At 43.6% G+C, this 21,274-nt stretch overlaps 1 protein-coding gene and 1 long non-coding RNA gene across 6 annotated transcripts in view; one reads left to right on the top strand and one right to left on the bottom strand.

Moving 5' to 3' along the window:
* The first annotated feature begins 2,510 nt into the window (after positions 1–2,510).
* LOC111247548 (uncharacterized) overlaps positions 2,511–21,274 on the top strand; it is a 59,840-nt gene continuing 41,076 nt past the window's right edge. For 2 of the 5 annotated variants that reach the window (XR_002672155.2, XM_022798598.2), the window contains exon 1: positions 16,681–19,315. The gene's annotated coding sequence lies outside the window, so the exon portion shown is untranslated. Of the gene's footprint in view, positions 2,742–3,587; positions 3,723–16,666; positions 19,316–21,274 lie in introns of those variants that run through there. The other 3 variants (XM_022798600.2, XM_086984868.1, XM_086984870.1) reach the window with 3 other exon arrangements.
* The window catches only part of LOC147757058 (uncharacterized), a 46,715-nt gene continuing 29,035 nt past the window's right edge, over positions 3,595–21,274 (bottom strand). Inside the window, exon 3 of the long non-coding RNA XR_015324682.1 lies at positions 3,595–3,695. This is a non-coding gene — a long non-coding RNA (uncharacterized LOC147757058). The remainder of the gene's footprint in view (positions 3,696–21,274) is intronic.

Here is a 21,274-nt window from a genome sequence, read left to right as displayed (position 1 = left end):
CATATATACTTGCAGGCAGAAAATGTAACCCCATATACGTTAAGACACAGAACAAATATATATATATATATCTGTATCTACTAAAGTGTTCAGTGAGCAGTTGAAAAGCACAGTTATCTTAAATGTAAATAACTTGAATTCAAGTTATTCCTATGACTTAACAAAGCTCATTTTACTTATATCCTGTTGACAAAGTTGTTACTATTACTATCGCGTAGAACCTGTTGGCATGCGTAGGCGCTTCAAGTGGGCCTACCAAGTCGTTGGATGTGGCCGCCCAGCGCATCAACAGGTACTATAAATAGATGTAAGGTAGATGGTAATAGATAAGGTAACAATAGATGTAAAAGTGCAGCGATGTGTCGATGAGTTGCCTTAATATGGCCAAAACTGGAAGGTTTAACTTATTCTAATTTTGATAAAATGGTAATAGTTACTTTTCGAGACGAACTTACAGTAGTTATATAGTAAGAAGTAGTTCTGTATAATGCATTTATAAGAAGCAAAGTAAGAAGCAAGTAGACAATTGGGCGGATTTAGCAAGCGGACTGACATACCACCTATTTTCAAGTATCCATCTAATCGTGTTAAGCTTCACGAGTAATTTTTCCTCGTTAAAAATGCGATGAAGTATTTCATTTCAGCAGATTAGCTTTGACGAAGGGCAAATCGGTAAATGTATTGTATATGGCTGTATTTATTCAACTGCAGATCTTGTTCATTCCAGTTTACTACAATGGACCTTCATGTTACAGTGAGAACAGATATGCTTGCAATGAATCCTTCACTGTTCAATTGGAATCTGCTAGTAACACAGTACATTTTCTTACACAGAAGGACGTTCTTCGGTGAGGTAGCCTTCTGACTGAAAATCGGGCAGTAATTGTTCGAGTCGCGATGCTGTCGTGGGGGCATTTGTTCCGCGTCATCTCAAGCCGTCATTGCGGGCCATTGGGGCAATTACGATTGACTGCCAAGTTGATAGGTAAAATCCGTATGCTTATCTGTGGAACTTCTCGTACGTGAGACAGGAAGGTTCAATGAGAGCTAAAGAGAAAAGCCCTTGATGCGCTGATGTTTTAGAGATATGAAACTAGAAAGTATATGCACTACACAGGTAGATTAATGAGACGGGGAAAGAGCGTACGCCCCTTGAATTGACTGTTCATGAGCCTTGGAGGTGATATATGACTATGCAAAGTCTGCCGAAATTTAAGCATTCCAATATCTTATGTATTCGAACTGGTAAAACGGGTACTATATTTCATATATATATATATATATATATATATATATATATATATATACATGCCAAATACATAAAACTTTATGTAAGTGTTTAGGCTAAGTTTGATTTATAATTCATGTAACAACTTTCTTCAATCCTTTGTTTACATCATCGATGCCTCTGAGAGTGAACATATGACTATCAGTCACTGATGATTGACTTTAACTTGGCCAATGCAATAGAATAGTATATCTATACTGCGACCTATTTCATTTTATTGAAGTCATAGTAGGATTGAAAATATTCCTAGTTGATTCCCCTACTATATATAAATGTATATAAAGTCACAAGTTTATAAATAATTTCGATATAAGGCGTGGATCATAGAAATTGTTTTGAGAAGTCGAACGATTTCTCACACGATAATAGTTCTTATAGCCCCTGGTAGGCGTATGATGCGCCAATAGGACGAGCGTGCAAGCGCGTACCGTCGGTAGCTATTTTCTCTTTTGTCGAATAGTAGAGCCGTCTCTCATTGCCGGGAAATGGTCCCTTTTTCTCTGGTTAGACTTTAGTGCATGTTTGTGTGTATTTCCATTTGGGTTAGAGATCGAATAATGAACGACACCGTTCGCCCGTGTAACCTATTGCAATGGAAGCGCTCCTCGCGTTTTGCAGCTTGGCCAATCACGGTGACACCGATTCCCATGTGACCCAATATAAACAGCGAGCAGACTCTCGCAGTTGGTTCGTTCTTCGTGCCGCACCTTGCGATCGTCAACAAGCTGCGTTAGAAAACAGCATCCACTACCTAGGCAACGATCACCCGGTAAGGCCACTTACGTCCTGCGAAAGTGCTCACGCCACCGCCAGCTGACGATCTTAACGGACGTGTCCATCAAGATAGTCCTCCTAGTGACTCAATACAACAACTTAGAGCAACTACCGTAACAATATTAGTGGGGACACTTGACGTGGTGCTGTTAGCCCGGACCGTATTAGGAACGGCTTACCTTAGGGACGGCTTAGGGACAAAACTGTCCCACCCCGTCAGCGATCGTGAAAGGATTCTGGCCATCTTAGCTATTACTGAGCATATTTAGTTTATGTAATGCTCAAGTAGTGGTAGTTCGTACATATCTCCTCGGCGGCTAAAATGAGATTGCCCAGAACTGCACCCATAACGAACAAGTGGAGTCTCGAAATTTCACACCGTCTATGGCCTCTGCTGGTCACGGTTAGCCGTCGTCTTCCGAAACCTATTTGTAGGCGTGCGGTAATCCTAAACGAAATAGATTAGAGTAGGTAAAATTGTACTCTGCGTCATGATTGAGAGCGTAGTTTTTAATATGGCGTCAGCTAAGAACTTTATGGACACTGCTTACAGTCGCCATATATAACATAACCTTCTTTACCTGTTTGCCGCCTCACCCAAAGTAAGTTGGAGTGCATTAGCACTGCTATACCCAAAGCGTTTGTGGCCACGTATTGGCAAATAGTACCTGTTTATTCGGTGAGTAAACGTGTGACTTGATAACGTTTGTATCTATATTAACTAAGCGGATATTCGTGAGGGCCACACCTCGACGACGAACGGTCCTTCTTTTTTCTACTAGCTATAAAAGGTCACATCAAGGCGTTTTCGCCATTTTGTGCGGTGGGCAAAAGCGTTGCTAAGTACAGCGCCGTTGGCGGGACTCAGTTGTGTCATCGTTTTAGAGATACTAGAAGCAGCTGTTCTAGCAAAAAGCTTTGCAGTACTAAGAGTTGATTTTTGAATGCGCAGCCAGCAGAACTCATCTACGTCTATCTAAAATCTGCTATAAACAGGAAAACAGTCGATAAATTCATTAAAATCCCGAAGAACGCTATCAGCTATATATATAGGGCTACCTATATACATTCATATATAACCGTAATGCTTATATATATATATATATATATAATTAGCTAGCTATAATTAGTACTACGTAGATGTTAACGTTTTAAGCTGGTTTGTTGGAAATTTTGCTGAATTTCTAGCTGAGCTTGCTAGTATTTATTCTCGTAAAGGATCGGGTTGATTTAATGACATCTGCAATGGTAATATAATCGTATCAGATCCATCGTTCTTTGCACGTTCGAAGTTTGTCGACCCGAACAGCGACACATCATCTATAATATCTAAGTGCCTGAAGGGTGCGCGTCGTGCCGGATGGCAGACGCTTTTGGCCAGTGGGGTTTCCTTGTGTTGACACGTTGCTTCACTTCACCGATTGGTTTTGTGCAGTAGACACTTAAGACGAAATAAAATCATGCTAGTTCGTGATGGGCGCTACCCGCCCGCTGCTTCAGTGCCCGGCGATGCGCTCTGGCAGCTTTTCAGCGCGGATGATGCCGATACAAAGCAATGCAGGAGACAACAGCCTGTGATGCTGTTTTTGGGGAGCTCACCATCCGAGTAGTGTCGACTGTCTGGCCCCCGAATCTGATAAACGGAAAAATTCGCATACAGGTTAGTGTCACTGGAAATTGCTACGGAGCCATTGCATTCGGGTTCAGCTGCTGGTCGCACAGGGGAAACTAATCGGTTTTAATTTTACTCTTGTTCCGTGCATCGTATCTGCTGCTGCTGCTGCTATTGAGTATTAGGTTATGTATTATGTTGGCTGGTATATCTACTCGAAAGTGGTAAGCTTACTCTAGGATGATACTCTGATGTTGTTCAGATAGATGGAGGTCCTTAGGTCACAGTGAAGCCTACAGGTGGCTTCTTCAGGACTTTGCCGTGTGTTGTTTTTCAGCTAGGACGGTTTTAACCAAACTCAATGGATTATATATCGCAATGCTCTTCGTACTCTTAGACAATGCTTTCTACTTCTCCTGAAATGTCCGCTTCTTTCAATGAGATTTACTTCAGAAATCCTTCACATTATTTCCTTATTTATTTTGACCATCAACACAGGTTATTGTTTTTTTCCCGTGTGTCTTATAGCAGCACTAAAAACTTTCCTTGTTGATTTTTACCTCTAAAATTACTCTAAAATGGCCTATTGACGACAATTCCTTTTGAACTACATAAATGCAAAATAAGAACCAAAGTGAAACCAAAGCAGCATTCGATCACATCTATAAATGAGTCATGTTTGTGAACAAAGCTTTATATATATATATATATATATATGTATATAAATTTTCAGAACGAAGTTGTTCAGTTGATCATAGCTTGAAACTTCAAATTGCTCGTTTTTACACCGAAATGTCCGTGGCACAATACTTTTGAACGAAAATGACGAGCAAATAGTACACAACACTAGAACGGTCAAAATATTAGCTAGGCCAGAGGTCAGCTTCGATAAGTCACCATTTAACGTCAGTGGTTAGGAAACCTGAAGATAAACAATAGCTGATGTTTATGCAAAAATCCAGATGTTCCAGCTATTCGATCAGGCTACGTACGTCCGATTTTATGATATACAGGGTGAGTAAAAAGTATGGGAGTGACAGATTTAAGAGTCAAACGAATGTAAAAAGTAAGGTACTCCTCTTAGCATGGAAGCGCATCAGTGAAGACGGCGAGGGTATCGTATTCACGTAAATCACTAGGATATATTTTGTTGTTTTCTGATTTTGTGGACATAAACAGCTTCATCTGATGCATGAGAGATTTTTAACACCCCGAAATCAAGATTATTATATTGATTCCCATGAAACGACAGCCGGAAAAGACATCGTTGACGTCGCTAGCAAGCGAGCTTCAATTCCAATAATATAGTTCGGGCTAACCTGTGTGTGTGATCTTTGAGAGGAGACACATGTTATAGTATGCCTACAGGAAAATAGGCAAAGGAACACTGCGGAAAATGACCTCGACGTAATCGACAAGATCTCTTAAAAATTCTAATACGTGCCTCTTACCAACTTTCACTAGCATCTATTCTGAAAATACACGCAGCTCTCAAAAAATGGGTTCGTCTTTACATCAGCCAACATGCATTATTCATTTACTGCTCGCTTCTAAGCAGCCCAGTGAATAGAACAACAGGGAACGGCCGCCGCTAGACAACTGATAGCGAAAAAATGGAGGCCTTCTTAAGTCAGAAACTGGGTCTATACTGACTATATTCTGTCTATGTATCGCCTAGTTCATATCAATAAATTGGCGACTATTTTTCGTCTGCATACAGCCGTTCGGCACAACGTTGCGTCTTTTTCGGGCATAAATGAATAGTTTCATCTTATTCGAAGGGTTATTCCATTGATTCGAACTTGTATGGCTGAACGTCAAGTTTTGGGCATAAAGAAGTTGTCATATCTCCAACAGGATTGTTCTGGTTATAATTCGAGGGACTGACACAACTTGACACTCTACCCCCGCTAACCTTACGCCATTGAGAGCGATACTGTGTAAATGGGTAATGCGCATCGTTTTAAGTAAATTTCCATGCTGACTTTGAAGATGCGGCCATTACCGGTTTGAATTTCAGCGCTGGGTCTGTTGGAAAAATCCTAGATAAATCTAGGCAGTCTCACCCCCTGCTAGATCTTCTAGTGGGGGGCAGGTCTTTAGTGCCCTACTGACGAATTGCTCCCGAGCACTTGTCCGTACAAGGAAAAGAGCCAAAGGCATTAGAGAAGTATACGCTAGTACCGAATTATTATTACTGCTTAGAACAGTGTTAAGTAAGCTCATTATACAGAATTAAAAGCATTTATCAAAAGTGTAAAATCTATCTATATCAGGGATCTGTTAATTTACAGAAGGGCTGTACACAAGAAGAAGTACAAAAGGAAAACTGCATTATATTGGTTTATTCGCCATTGTAGAAATGCATTTTTAATGCTTCTTAGAGAAGCTGTCTAAATCCGCATCTGAGGTGCACACGTCTATCGCACTCATTTGATTGGGCTTCCGGGTAGCCCTTGCTTTTGTCAAGTCTGTTGGGAATCCCAACGATGGACAGTTTCCCATTTCTTCTACATCCATACCTTAATGTTTCGCGTTTTGCCGAGCGTTGCAGCTTCGTGCGGCTTTCTCCGCGCATCACAAAGTAGAATATCATCGCCCAGTTTTAGGACTAGATCTTTTCGCACATCTACAAATTTAGTAAATTAAACGCGTTACCATTGCACCATCATGGATACATATACATATATCTCCATTTTTCGAGTTTTACGTCCGATATCGGTATTAGGCATTCCATCAGACAGACGGCTGGCTCCCAGCACGAGTCGAAATCGGTCTACGCCGGACTCCGACCTAGGCCACACACCTATGTACCTACCAGGACGTAACTAGTAATATTGGATTTGTGACGCATGCTCGAACTTATCGACGGCACTTAGAAGAATAAAAGCTTAAAACATAGGTAACAGAAAAATGTATACTTTTTTCCGTGAATTACTCTGAAGCAACAGGATGCTTTTTTATTCGCTATTAATTAATATGCGCAGACGAGACTCGTTACGTTCACTATTCAGTCTCTTTCCGATCGCTAGGAGCTCTTCTAATTCCGCGTAATAGGCGAGAACAAACGCATAACCTTATTGGAAGGCCAACCCTACCTACAAAGTCACATGTTTAGAACATTGTGTATCCTTTTTAGATCCAGACTGAGTGTGTGTGTGTTTGTACTGTCCCTCGGAATGAATCGATGGGAACACTTATTGACAAAAGCCGGCATCCTTCTTATTACAAAGAGCTGAAATCCAAAACATACGTTGCCGCTCTTTCAACGTTTAAGTTGGACCACGTTTTTATCACAATACGCTGCGACGGGGACGTGCAAGGGGCAAAAGACAATAATCCTTTTATCGTGACCATGGTCAATTTTAGCTAGGTTGATCGATGAAAGTGTAGTCCGTAGCGAGATACTATTTATCTGGCTAAGAACGCGATAAAAAAAGAATAAAGGTTAGTAAACAAAAATGGGCGCGTCACTCTTAGAAAATACCGGATTGTTTTCTTATATAATACCTTACGTGACCTTTATTGGACGTATATCGTTATTATAGACGCAAGATAGTCATAAATAATCATTGATCAACAATAACATTATTTCCATTTTGCCTGTCGTCATCATGGTGTCGCTATGTCATCATCGTCTGTAGTGCCGTGCAGTTTCTCATCATCGTCGCAGGGCATCGAGCAGGGCAACATCGAGCGCTCGTTACTATTAAACATAGATGGTAGCCCCTCCATGTTTCTTTGTGCTTGAAATTTTACGTCTGTTAAGCTAGCCATCAGATGGCTGGTTTCAGCGCGAAACGACGCGTGTTTAGACGCGAATTCGGACTCAGAGTACAAGACTCAGATAGTCTGCTCAAGTCTGACGTTAGATCTTAACATCCATAGTTAGCTCTATAGAGTAGTAACTTGCTTTGACATGTCTCGATCTGAGCCTAACTAAATCTATCGGAAGTGTCTGACTTATTTCAGTTGCATCATAACAAATATCTTAGGAAAAACTTTCTTTACTAGATGTTTACTAGATGTTTGAAAAACCCGGTACTAACTGATCAGTTGTTTTTATCTTGTTTTTCATGTCATTAGTCGCAACAAAATATCAGCTACGCCCTTATCCACCATTTCCTACCTGATAACTTCTTATCCACTCCAAATCGAGATTATTCACTTAATCGGCCTGATATCGGCGTTCGGCACTCTAAAAGCTATGTTGGCGTATGTAATCTTTAAGTAGGGTTAGTTGTTCCTAAGGTAAGGACCTGGTGAGTGATCGATGTGTCAACCTTGCGTAACAACGAATGATTGATGTATGACTGCACTCCGATGCGTAAACTCGGGATTGGCTATGCTTTGTTACATCAACGGATAAGGGCACACTGGACCGCAATCGTAGCGCTGGTCCCGTCGAGCGTATTCTTAATGAAACCGTAGTTATTAGAAAATGAAAATAGTATTCCCTGGAATGCTCTAGACACGCGCTGAAAATATACTTGCAGATGGGCCAGTGTACTTTTGCTCGAACGAACGGCCAGACTGTTTATAGGTCCGGCGCTTTGCTTTCAACGTGCCATCGAGGTCTCTGTCTTTCAAGTTACAAGGGCAAATGGCTACGATAGGCGCACAAGCAGTCACGTTATCCATGGCTGTAACGCGGTAGGCTACTAGTAAACTGGAGACAATGACAATACAGGTTAGATGGCGATTTTGCTGGCTAAAGGACGCAGCGATGGTGTAGGGCAAAGGAGTGAAGGCCATCTTCATGTAACGAGGCTTAATCTGATAGGACATACAAACAATAGCAGGGTACAACTCAGGCCCGTTTAATTGTCTGTGAAATGAAAAACCATGTTGACTTTTTTTCTCGTAGCTCAGGCCTGCTTAGTGACTGGAGATTCGTAGTGGATCAGTTATCGTGCAAAGCATTCTACTTCAAACAGCAGGTATCATTAGAATATGGATTACTAATATTATTCCAGGCGTCAAAAATACGCAAAAATATAATGGTACAGGCTTGGCCCCAATCCTATGTTTGGCAATGTGTGAGGCATTTACGGGCATAGTTTTCACTGCTGCTATTCACTCTCATAAATACTGAATCCTTGTCGATACAGAGGTTGTTGATGCTCACAACTAACATTTAGATGGGAACAAAACGCTACCTTTTGGCTTCTTCCAGCGGCAATGTGGTCAATAGGTACAGGACAGCTACCTCGATATAGAGCTAACTCGTGATGACTCAATTCCAAATGGCGAAAACGGCAACTTTCAATACGCTAGACAGGTAGTATACAAATGAATATGAACAGGCAGGATAGGAGAGGTGTGCAAACACACATACACACATTTTTTTTTTACACTAAAACAAATAATTTACTTGGTTCTCTTTTATTTTGCATCAATTAAAATTATATATGTACACATTTTTTTTAAATGGAAAAATATGATTTTTAGAAAATATACACACGTACATATGCTATAAATTAGCCCGTTTTCTCACATGAGTATATTGTAATAATGCCTCGCTTTCGTATTTGTTGCAAATACGATGCGATGGTCTGGGGTTTATGTTGTTGGGACTGCTGCTATTGCTGATGCGTTCCAACACCCCCTATTTATACCATCTGTCGCTAAGTGTGTGTCAATGGTGAATTCTATGTTCAGTGCAGCGTAAGTACTAAATGTAAATCTAGCATAAGATAGCCAGCATATTTTTCCCATTACGGCATTTCGGTTCAACGCTCGTTCCAGTGCTCTCACAGAAAAACAGATACATGAAGGAGTAGAGCCGGAACGACGGACGTATTCAGCAATGCCAACAGAAGCAACAACGCTGACGCCAAGGGCAGAAGCGAAAGGCGAGAAAATGCTCAACTGTATATCAGGCTCGATACTTGTTCTTTTATCGGCTTTTTCCGTCTCTCCGTTCGCTTCTTCTTCAATGATCATAAGAGATTTTGCTCACAATTCAATGTGCAACGTTTCACATAAGTGTAGAACGCCGAAATCGACGAAGGTGTCAGCGGAAGGTGTCTCGGTCCTTTTTTTTTTTTCAAAAAGCATAGTTTCAGTGGCGGTGTTGTCTGGATATGTCGATGACACAATTTCGTCTTCCTCGCTGAAAATGATGACTACAGAAGATGGTCAATGACGCCAAAAAGGACTTCACTCTGAAGTAACGCCTGTGACTGCGGTTGCTGCTACGGGTGGCCCAGAAAGTGAACTATAACTACGTAAAATCATCTATGATCAAAATGTAGTAATCCGATAGATATTTTTGTAAACGCGACAACATTTCGCTAGCTACAGCCGATGGCCATGGCTATCTGAAGAGTGTCGTTATGACATACAGGACTACGCAGTCGCCTGCAACTAGATGACTCAAACTGTGCCCCTGTGAAGGTCCCCCCGTCTTCAACACTAGAGCGTCAAACTATTAAACTACTGGCTTCTTTTCCTACCTAAAAAAATAGAGCAAACCTACGTCGCTGATTGCATATCTATTCGATCAAAAAAATCTATGCAGATAATCTTCAGTGGATTTAAGCACATTTCTACGTGCACGTATTTATATAGGTCATGAATCGTCGCTTACAGCAAACATTTTATGGTCTGTTTAGACCTTTCCCTATCTGCGAAGACTCCTAATAATGTCACACATTTTTATTGAAGATCCGTGATAATCAGTGGTAGAGCACTTGTTCATTTTGAACCCCACCGTCAATCCATTTGCTACAACTGCGCCTCTCAATGGGAGTCTGGATCATGGCCTAGCAAAGGTTCACCTTTCCATACGTTCCTGAAGATGCTCAATATGTCACTTAGCGCTCAAGACATTTACTCGCAATTTTACTTTTACTCGAACATCTCTTGGTCTTTCTGGATAGGTTTCATTTCCCAGTTAGCCACCGTCAAAAAAAAGACTCTCGAATACCGGAAACAGCGGTAAACGCAGTTGTGTTAGTGAAGTTGTTACACTCTATTGTTTTATTGAGACTTTGTTGTTATCTATCGGGAAGACGAGCGAACTATTTCTACAATATACTTGTAATGAAAAAGTCTTGTGAAGTACAAAATGAAAGCTACTGTTAATCATAGGACATAATAGAATGATAGGATGAAATAGAAGAACGCAACGAGGACCCCATATTTTGTATTCCAGTCAATAAAAATCGGTGATGTCTGGAGCATACAGGATGCTGAATCAACGATATCCTCAACGAGGCCGGCAGCGATGTGTTGCTATCCACGGTGGACGCCTCTAGAGCGCTTAATCAGAAACAGTTCAAATTTGTTCAGAATAAATTAAGCTGTCTAAAATCAGCCATTTTGCTTCTTGAAATCAGGATTTGTCACTCAGTAGACTAGATATATACTGGAATTGACTTATACTAGCAGTTAACTTAGATACCGTCGTGACTACTGGCCATCTTGTACCAGATCTTTGCTGCAATCTGTTTAGCGTCTTGGTGCCGCCTTTCTTTCAGAATAACAAAGTGGACGAGAATGTCGGTACGGATGATATTATTAGTAAAACTGTTTCGCCGACGCCCTGGGCGAGTCGTCCAATCAGTTTCTATTAGAAACGGTGCCTTTATCAAGGCGCTGCTACCAAACAAAGAAAATCCAGTTGCTACCATAGCTATCGAATACAGACGGATGTACGATGGACGAAAGCTTTCGGAAACGGCACTAGCAAACGTAGAACAAGCGAAACATATTGCTAGGCCTGAGCGCTACCATACGGCAGCTGATACTACGGCAAGCAAGATCAACTGTGAACCGTCAAGGGATAAAATGCCTGGTTAACTAATTAATGACGAACCCCTTCTGGTCACGGATGGAACGTTACGGTATTGACACTACAATCAGGATGGAAAACGTACCATAGGTGCATTGTTCCTCACACTCAACGCTGACGACGTGACGCTGTTACTTTTTCTGGGAACACACATAATAATGTGTAGGAAAAAGGTGAGCCGTAGGGCAAACGCTTTTTTATGAATGAAGAAAAACAACATTGCGTTTCAAGGAAAGGCTGGAATTGAACTACTAATAAACGTCACTTGGCTGACTTTGGCGTTTAGTTAATGCTTTTCTACCTGTTTACATGTGATGTTTTTTCATTAGACTCGAGCGTATCCGTAATGAGTTAGGATTTATTTACGGTTTATTAAGTCAGCTGTGGTTATACATGAGTTTATAACGGGAAATTGCAGGAAATCAATAAGTTTCTATTGAGGAAAAGTTAGCTCAAGTTGCTTTTGAGGGAAGTTGCGTACAACGTTTTTGTGTCACTAGTACTTTGACACATACACTTGTCTGGCAGCATAGGCTGAAGTCAAAAAGCCATATTAACCCGACTTCAAACCATTGGCTTACTTCACCATAAACCACCCCTAAATCGTCTCCAATTAATTAACCAATAAAGATTAAGATCTATTATTTTCTAATCACCGAGATAAAAAGCTGTAGAATAGGGCCGTAATGACAATAAAAAGTTTAGTCAACTGAATGTCAATGCTCCTGGAAAGGAAAGGGATAGAAGTTCCCTAAGGATAAGTAGGTTATCATGGAGGCGTTCAACATGCATGATGTTTGAAGACAATAATCGTGCAGCTTTATATTCATGTAGTATTTAATCACACAGAATAGAGTTATTCAATTTGGTACGTCTGAACTGAAGTAGTAGAAACTCGGAAAAATCTGGAATCAGTTGCTTGAAAACTATTCTAGTAGCAGGACATATTTGAGTCCATACAACACACAAATGAGTCTTCGGAAGTTCGGCCTTCCCCCCTTTCAGCGGAGGCCGATGTCCTCCCACGATGATGGCAGCTTTCAGAAACGAAGAGAAAGCATCCGCTAACGATCGAGATGGTTACACATTAGATAAATAACACAACGCTGACGAGGTACGATGACAGTACGCTACAATCCTTCAAAACGGAAGTTGTTATCAAGAGCGGAACGTGAAGAACGAGCGCGGTAGTTAATTCGATCCTTTGGTGCAGGATGGCAAAAAAAAAAAGTGCAATCAGCTCACAGTTTCGATATTGACATTTTCGTCCTGATCTGGTCCTCCTTGACTCATATAGATTAGTAAAGAAAGCTTCGGAACGCCTAAATGGTCCCTTAGAGATTCACTGTGATTGTTGAACCGCATCAAACGTGAAATAGTAATAACTATAATACGTATCGTAGCACCAATCGCGCTAGAATATTAACGACGGAGAGGAATTCGCGGTGCTAATCAGCGGACCCCGACAGATGCCGTCGGTATAAAGAACTATCAGCAGGCTTAGATAATGATGATAATCGCTTCAAGAAGACATACGACAGTGATTGCAGATGTATGCAAACAATCATAGTTGAAGATACGTCAAATAGTCGTTGCCAACGACGGTATAGAACAGCCCGTTCCCCTAAGCGTCTGCCATCTCTCGATTGAGAGACGCTCAATTCGTTTCCGCTTCAGCGTGCCGCGTATTCGAGAGACGACAGACGAGCTATATGCGGGAAACAGCAACACCGCCGTCTAACTCTGCGCGTCTACAACACAATACGATACCAACAAGATGAATATTTCATTCCCATGAAAACAAGGGACGAGAACGAGCAAAAATCTTCATCATTTTAACGTGATGGGGCTGTCACTGTCCGCCTAAAAAAAACTATATGCCAGAATATGAATATGTCATTCATACATACATACATACATACATACATATATATATCTATCGTTGTATAGAGGGTGTGAATCGTCATAGGAACTGAAATATGTGTGTTTGTATTGGTGAGTAGAGAAACTACGGTGTCGAAGGGGGATTTGCTGAATTTGACAATATCCCGATTTAAGTTGCTATCTATTTTTATAAAGGGCTATATCGATTAACAGATCGTGTCAAAGTCTTTGTTTGCTAGCTATCTAGCCGAATAGGTGGCCATTTAATCCTAACTAGCTAAGCTGCTATCTGACCGCGTGTAGTTTTTCTCTATTACTATGATTTTCTACCACTATTGAGGGACGAAATACCAAAAAGGAAATCTTATTTAATAGATCTTTATTTTCTCTTTCTAATCGCGCATGCTTGACGGGCCATTTCTTTCGGCTAACTATACAAATAGAAAGCATGTTGTTGGCAGGTCCTCCGGGTTACTTATGTGTGTTATACAATTAATAGTTACAATAATTTACAATTAATAGTCTCGCCTTAGCTGCTGACGAAATCTGCTACAAGCACACTGGAAAAAGTGTCAAAGAAATGATCGACCTACTGTGAACAACAAGGAATAGCTGCAACGCCTTTATTCAATCGAAAGCTGGAATCTTGTCTCGTTGGCCTGTCTTAAATCCACATATGAGCCCAATATCGTACTCAATTTGTCCATTATTCAGTTTGTGTATTTCAAATTACATGATACTGTAACGTATGCTGTATACCCCAATGCTTGAAACCTTGAAATCAGGCCATACGTGTTTAATAAAAACAACAATAACTGATGAGCAAACTATTTACGTTCAACTTTTTACCATAGTTCCAAAACGCTGCTGCGGCGAATTACTAATGAGTCTTCATCGACCCTTTCGGCCATAGAATCCTAATAAGCGCACCCTAGCCAAGCAGAAATTTAATTTCAGGCGCGGAATCCTTCATAGTCATGTCCTACATTTTAACAACTAATTAACTAACTTAATATGGATATTGAAGGCCATTTGCACACTTTTTGTTTAGGGTAATGCATTGGAAACCTAGTTGCCTACTAGTAAGTAATGTCAAATGGCAGTACGGCGTAAGGTTTAAAACGTTCTAATTTTAGTCCAAAGTGCAACTATCAAGGCTATGCAAAAGCTCTTTGTCCTAATGCGCTCTTAATGAGGGCATGGTTATGCATAAACAGGTCGCTTGTTACCTTACCCGAAGCGAATTGTCGACCTAATTCCGCCGTCGAAGTATAAATGTACACTAGTGAAGCTTAGTACGGTGCTGAGTCCGGATGCGAGTAACTTTCATGACGTTAGACAAAAATTGTGCGACTGACTTCTACCTTTTTGTCCCATCTATGATTCCGACCAAATTACAAAACTTGGCTCAAAAAGCAATATGCCTTTATTTAGCATCCTCTTTCTGTCGTCGGCGTACGAATCGAGCAGGTTTACAAAGAAAAAAAAAACCTAACCTAACCGGAACAGTTTACCTACATAGTAGGCTCATATGTGGCACCCTATCGCGTTTTCCCGATCGTGTTTATAGACACTTTTGGATTTAACAAATAATCCCTTTTTTGAAGCGTATCTCTTGAATAGCTAAGGGGGTCAGTGGTCGAAGCAGTGCCTTGATAGAGTAACGAAAAAAAAATTAGAAATCAAGTTACGTAAAAAGTTTCGCCTTTTTTTGGTCAAAACGCGCCGTGCTCAGAGTCAGTTCGATCATTTCTCAGGATAGGTTGCCTGCCACCGTTCAACTAGGGTTGGTATTATGTTACCCTTGTACTCCTTGCGATGAGGTAGCCAAAGTGACTACGCTGCGAGATTAAGAACGCCAGTGGTATGATACATTGGATATATATATATATATATTCTAAATAACCGTTATGGGATGAACGGCTGGTGTTTACCATTTGGCCGGACTTTTACCACGTTTGAGTCATGTGAACAAAGAAGCACAGGTGCCCCTTTATTTAGTGTGCTTGTATTTGAAAAATGAGTTATTGTCGTTAATCTTCGATCGTCATCAGTCCGTTTGTCATCGCTCGTCCACCGCGCGTTTAGTTGTTTTGCCCTATGCATATAGCCCGACACGAAAGCTTCATTCGGCCTGCTCAACTCTGCTTTTATACAAGTTATATCGCCTTGAGGTGACCGCCCTCTATCAGCAGCATCACTGACAATGTCTAGCTGTTCCCTGTTGCTGTGGTAGCTGCTGCTTGACCTTCCGTTCCCCCTACCGGATCTGTCCGGAGGACTTACTGCACCCACTCATACTCAGCACATACATATATATAGAAGATATTCATGTTTCTGCACGACCACGCAAAGGGATTTTCGTGAAGGAATTGCGCAATGAGCTCGCCGAATTTTACATAGGCCCGCCGCCGCCGCCGCTGTCGCTGCTGCTATTGCCGCAGGTCAGAACAATCGAAGGCCTGCAGGAGCAGGCCTGCCGAATCGCGCTCGACAGTCGCTGCTTTGCTGCCCGGAGGGGGGCGGAGCAAAAACCAACGAAGGAGCCAATGAACGGCGCAGTCTCGGCACAGGGCGGGCGTATGACTGTAGCCAACAGCAGCAGGAGTACCACACCGATCTCTGCTACGACTGCCGCAATGGCAACAATGACAACGACGACTATGCCGAACACCGTGCGAGATACGGGAACATGACAGCAACAACGGCGGTAAGAGAAGCTGTCAGAAAAGTGAGGGAACAAAAGACGACAGCAAAAGGAACAATAGCAACAGCGTTGCTGCTGCTGCTGCTGCTGCTGTCATCACTGCGATGGCCTAATGCCGCCCTTGTTGCAAGGATTACTGTAATAGTTAACGCTAGCTTCTTGCCGCACCAGCACCGCTCTACTACTCTAACTTTCGATGGCTGTTTAGCTTTGACCTCTGCTATAGCTGACGATCGTGCTCTCAAGCCACGAAGAGCCATCAGCGCTGAACTACGACCTAGTCGACGACGATGGCGGTACGCACTCGCAGTAGTCGTATGCAGTTAGTGACTATCATCAAGCGGGTGCTTCTGCCACTGCAGCAGCTTCGGTAGGCAAAGGTCTGTCACTCACTCGGCCTGCCGCCACCACAACCGTTACCGCCGATCGGATCCTTCTACCTACTCGCTCTTTCGCAGTCTCCTCAAAGGACGGCGACTGTTGCTGTACGCGCGGTAGTTGCGACAATGGCCGCCGGTCGCTAGCGTCCGTGCTGTCAGTAGCTATTCGTGTCCGACTGACTGCCAAGCTTTGCTCCGCTTGCAGCAACCGTCGCCGCGGCTGCTGGGAGGAGGATCGAAAGAGAAACAGTCGCGGCGGCGATTCGGTTCCCGCTGCTGCCGTAGCCGCCGCCTCCATCGCAACCCAACTGCTATTGAACAGCGCCGCCGATCTGTCGGCTGCGGTGCGCCTGCTGGCTATTCGATTGGGTCGAGTTATTGTCGGTGGATAGCTGCTGCTGGCTCGCTCGCTCGCTCGCTCACTCACTCACTCACTCACTCACTCACTCACTCACTCATCTGGTCGACGAGACGAAAGGCATCACTACTGCGACCGCCACCTCAGCTGCCGTCCGCTTGGCCGCCGCCGGCGCCAACAACGACCGAGGGTTTCTTCCTCTCTTCTGTGGTTACAAACCGCCGCCAGCGCCCCTACTACTGCGATCACTTCGACTACTATGGCGGCAGCAGAAGCAGCTACTAGCGCCGACGCCACATGGCAATAGCGGTCTTCAATTACTACTACTACTACTGTTACCAGTAGGAGCAACGCATTGTGGTGGCGGCGCTACCCCCAACAGCCCTACTACCACGACCCCGGTGTCGGCCTCCACCGCTACGAACGGGGTTACGCTTCCCCGGTCAAAGTTGCTGTCGAGCTGCCGTGAGGTAGCCACAGCCGCCGGCGCCACCGTCATCGCGACTGCAGCCGAAGCTGCTGCTGCTTCTGTTGTCGACCGACTGCTGTTGCCGTCCGTGTCCTCGTAGCCGCGCTTCTTGCCACGACTCTGCCGCCAGCAGCAGCGGCGGCGGCGGCAGCACCAATCGGCCATCGCCACCGGAGCTGCTGCTGCTGCTACTGCCGCCCTCCTCGAGAAGACGACGACGACGACGACGACGACGACGACGACGACGACGACGACGACGGCGGCGGCGGCGGCGGCGGCGACAGCGACTACCAGCATTACTACAACAGGCGGGCAGGCAGGACGCCAGCCAACGCGAGTCGACTACTGCCGACCGAGTCAGTCTGTCCAGTGGCTTCTATTGCCACTAGTGGCCAGTGGAGAGTGCCGGTAGCAGCAGCAGCAGTAGCAGCTGTTGTTGTGGTTATTGTTGTTGTTGTTGTGGTGGTCGTGGTGGTGGTAATAGTAGCTGAATAGAAGAAGAAGAACAGCAAGTTATGATCGCTGATGCTGTATCGCTGTCCACGCACGCGCGCGCGCGACACCGACCGCTCGATTTCTCGTTTGCTCCGGTTCAGTTTTGTGAAGACGAGTCAGCAGTACGCAGGCAGCCAGCTGAGTCGTGGAGCTGGTACGGTAGCGGCAGTCGCAGAAAAGTGCCGCTTCAAAAGCCGTAACTGTGGCTTCGTTGTGTGACGAACGGTCGTGCTTCGATTCTAACTACGTGCGGAAATTTCGCTTGCAGAAAGATACGTGCAGTGCGTGTACTGTGAATGTCTCCTGTAATATGATGGTAATGTTGTGCGTGGGAGGTAGGTCGTGGAGGTTAGCAAGAAGATAGGTGTCCATCTTCCGTCAATCTGTGTCTACAGTTCAGTGTCACGTAGATCGCCACAGGGTACGGTGCAGTCTAGCTACAAGACCACGCCAGCGTCACCACCGAACCGAATGAACTTTATTGGCACGTTCTGCTCGCGACATGGCGGAATACCTCTGAACGACCAGAACCGCTCAGAGCTATTGCTCGTTCACCTGTTCGCACCCAGCTATAGATACGTATACAATTAAATGTATCTGTGTGCAAGAACACAATAACTAGCCCAGACGTGACGACAGTAATACGACAGGCAGGCTATACGTGCACACACGTAAAGTGACATTTACGTTGAATTGCGGCACGGAAGGTGCTGCTACGGTCGGAACCCTGAGCGAGTCCTAATAGTTAGTTTGTTATGAGTCAGGTCGTCGCTATCGGCGCCTAAACTACGGAGCTAAAGACGATAAAGTGGCAGCTCAGCCAGCACTGGGCCATTAGACAGCCTGAAGACCTGCCCGCTCGGAATGAGGCGATCAGTGGCCAACCCTTGGTTCGTATTCGATGGCCGTGGTTATAGCTCTGGGTATGGGCCGTGGGTGGAGTCTTCCTAGTCTTAATGTTGCTTGTAGTCGAAGTCAGAGAGGATAGCGGCCGTTACCACTGTTGCCGTGAGCAAAGAAATACGCAGACGATCCTATGAGATCGTAAGGTTGAGTGAAGTGAGTGTTCACAGGAGAGCTGCAACCTGGCCCAACTAGCTACCTGCTACCTATTACCACTGATCCTGAAATTCGTCTTCGTCGTTGTTGCCTCCCTTTTTGCCCTAGAACGATCGATCTTCCCGTCTAGGAGGCAGCTAGGTGGACGGCGAAACGCCGTCATCAACACCAACTGCTAGGCAAGGAAACTCTGAGTTGGGAACTCCCTGTCAGTAGACCAAAGAAGCTTCCTGTTTTCGTTGGCCCTCTTCCCCTCGTTGGGACCTGAGTATAAAAGCGTGCAAAGTGGGTGTAAAGTGAGGAATTGTCAGAAAGTTTGCCCTCCGATTTGTGTAGTTGTGCAACAATGGTATGACCGCCAATAGATACATCAGCTGGATTTACGTCTCGATCGTAAGGCCTCGGCTACTTTCCGACGATTGTGTCGTCCCCAACATCATAGCAATTACCTCATCGAAGGACTAAATTAACCTGTTCGTGCACAGAAACGAGTAAGAAAGTTTTTTTTTCGCACAGATGAGACCAAGCTGTCAATGCAACTTTGCACGAGCTCGGCCTGGAGAATTGGCAAATTGGGATTTCGATCTGCTTATAGTAAACACAAGTTTTTCTAGCCGCATGCGCTTAACCTATGCTGAATATTGCTAGCCCACCGTTACATCAAATGACTTGGGAAGATACAAATCAGCTCACCTCATGCGAGCACTGCTGATGTTCGATGGAAGACAAGTCTGTGCTCAAGTTCTAATTCATTAGGGCGTACTCCAAAAATAGATCATTAATTCGAAGGGATTAACCGGTTAACATATGGTAACACTGATGGATAGTACTTTTGACCTACGTGCCTACTAGCTACATACTTGTCCTTTGACGTTTGTTTCATTTGTTCAAGTAATATATGAAAGAGACTTGGCTGTGAGTAGATTATCGTTAGTGCTGTTTAAAAACCTTTTTCGGTAATAGAATGTGTCCCACCGGCCATATTAAGTGATCTGTGTTGGTCTTACTGGATGATTTTTTTTAGAGCTTCATTAGTGCGCTGTGCGATGACCTATATGCTGTGGGAAAAACCTTTTCATTTGCATTGCAACCCCATTAGCCCCCACACCTCTAGGTGTTGCCTGATGCTCAGTACTCTGCGTCCAGAGTTGAACTCTGCCGGACAGCTCGATCGGCGCTTGGGCAAATCAGTTGGCCGTCAATAGCAGCGCAAACGGGAATGCCGCCAGTAGTATACAGGGTATTAATGCTCCACAGTTTATCTAAACTCAGTAATGAGATCGAATAGCCTCGGCAGAAGAGCGAGCACGAGGGTCGACGAACTCAGCATTTGTCGACCGCTAGCTGGTATTTAACAGTTCTGAAACTTAACGACGACGCGTTTTACCGTCTGTCTGGAATCAGAAAATCTGGTATGTGGTTTAGACGGCAGCTGTTCGAGTTGTCGGGCGAATCGAGTGAACCGATGCGTTCGTCTGTAGGCGCGTCATTTCGATGAACTTCATAGCAGAAAAAAGGCAAACTGCTTTTGATTAGAGAACCTATTTCGTTCATACTGCGGAACGTAATCGTGTGGATTTCATTAGGCCAACGCCATCCTAGTCCCTGTGCAGAGGTGCTCTGTTTGATCATCAGCACCTGAAGATCGTCAGCGACAAGAAACATTTAATACAATAATTACTACTCCATTTATTCGCATTAACTCTAACGTAATATTGTTATAATCGTCACGATCGCCAACAGCAGCGGTTTGAGGGCAACGAAAATTATGGCCGGAAATTGGATGGTGAGCTGGATTTTCCATTATTACCAGCGTCGTTCATAGTGTTTTTCGAAATTCCACGATAAGGGCTGGGGTTTTCCCACACTGTACTCATTAAAGTGTGGAAATAATGGAAGATCCTTTGGAAAAAGACATTGGTCAAACTCAATGTAACTTGCCTATGTCTAATTGATTGTAAAAATTGCTTCAATTTATGACCGATCTTTGGGAAGGACGCGATTTCTTTTGGCTCGTACCTCGTGAATCGAGAATCGGAGGGGATACGTCAGATGATTAACTCGACCACGACCTATTATAGATCGTCCTGATCATTCGAACATGTGTCACTAATGTCAATTTACATAGGGCCTATCGACAGGTCTGTTGAAACTATAACGGGTAGATAAAGCAGTTCCGTCGTGAAAACATCAAAGTCGATATACTTTGTAATTGCTTCCTATTGGAATACATAATCGGCAATTTTACGTAAGACTGTTTGCCGTATGCGCGAACGTAAACGATAGTAGAAGCTCCAATGTCACTAGCGCAAAGATCTGTTTCTTTTTTTTTTTTTTGTAAAACATCACTCGAAAGATTTTTTGAGCTCGCCAAAGTTCGTTAACGATTAATTCAATTTTATATAGCAATATAAGTAACATCACACGATTATAACTTAAACACATACGAT

This window comes from Varroa destructor, unplaced genomic scaffold (genome assembly GCF_002443255.2).
Source record: "Varroa destructor unplaced genomic scaffold, Vdes_3.0 BEIS01000003.1, whole genome shotgun sequence".
Taxonomy (NCBI): domain Eukaryota; kingdom Metazoa; phylum Arthropoda; class Arachnida; order Mesostigmata; family Varroidae; genus Varroa; species Varroa destructor.
Note: the sequence above shows the minus strand (reverse complement) of the source record. Positions and strands in the feature narration are given on the sequence as shown.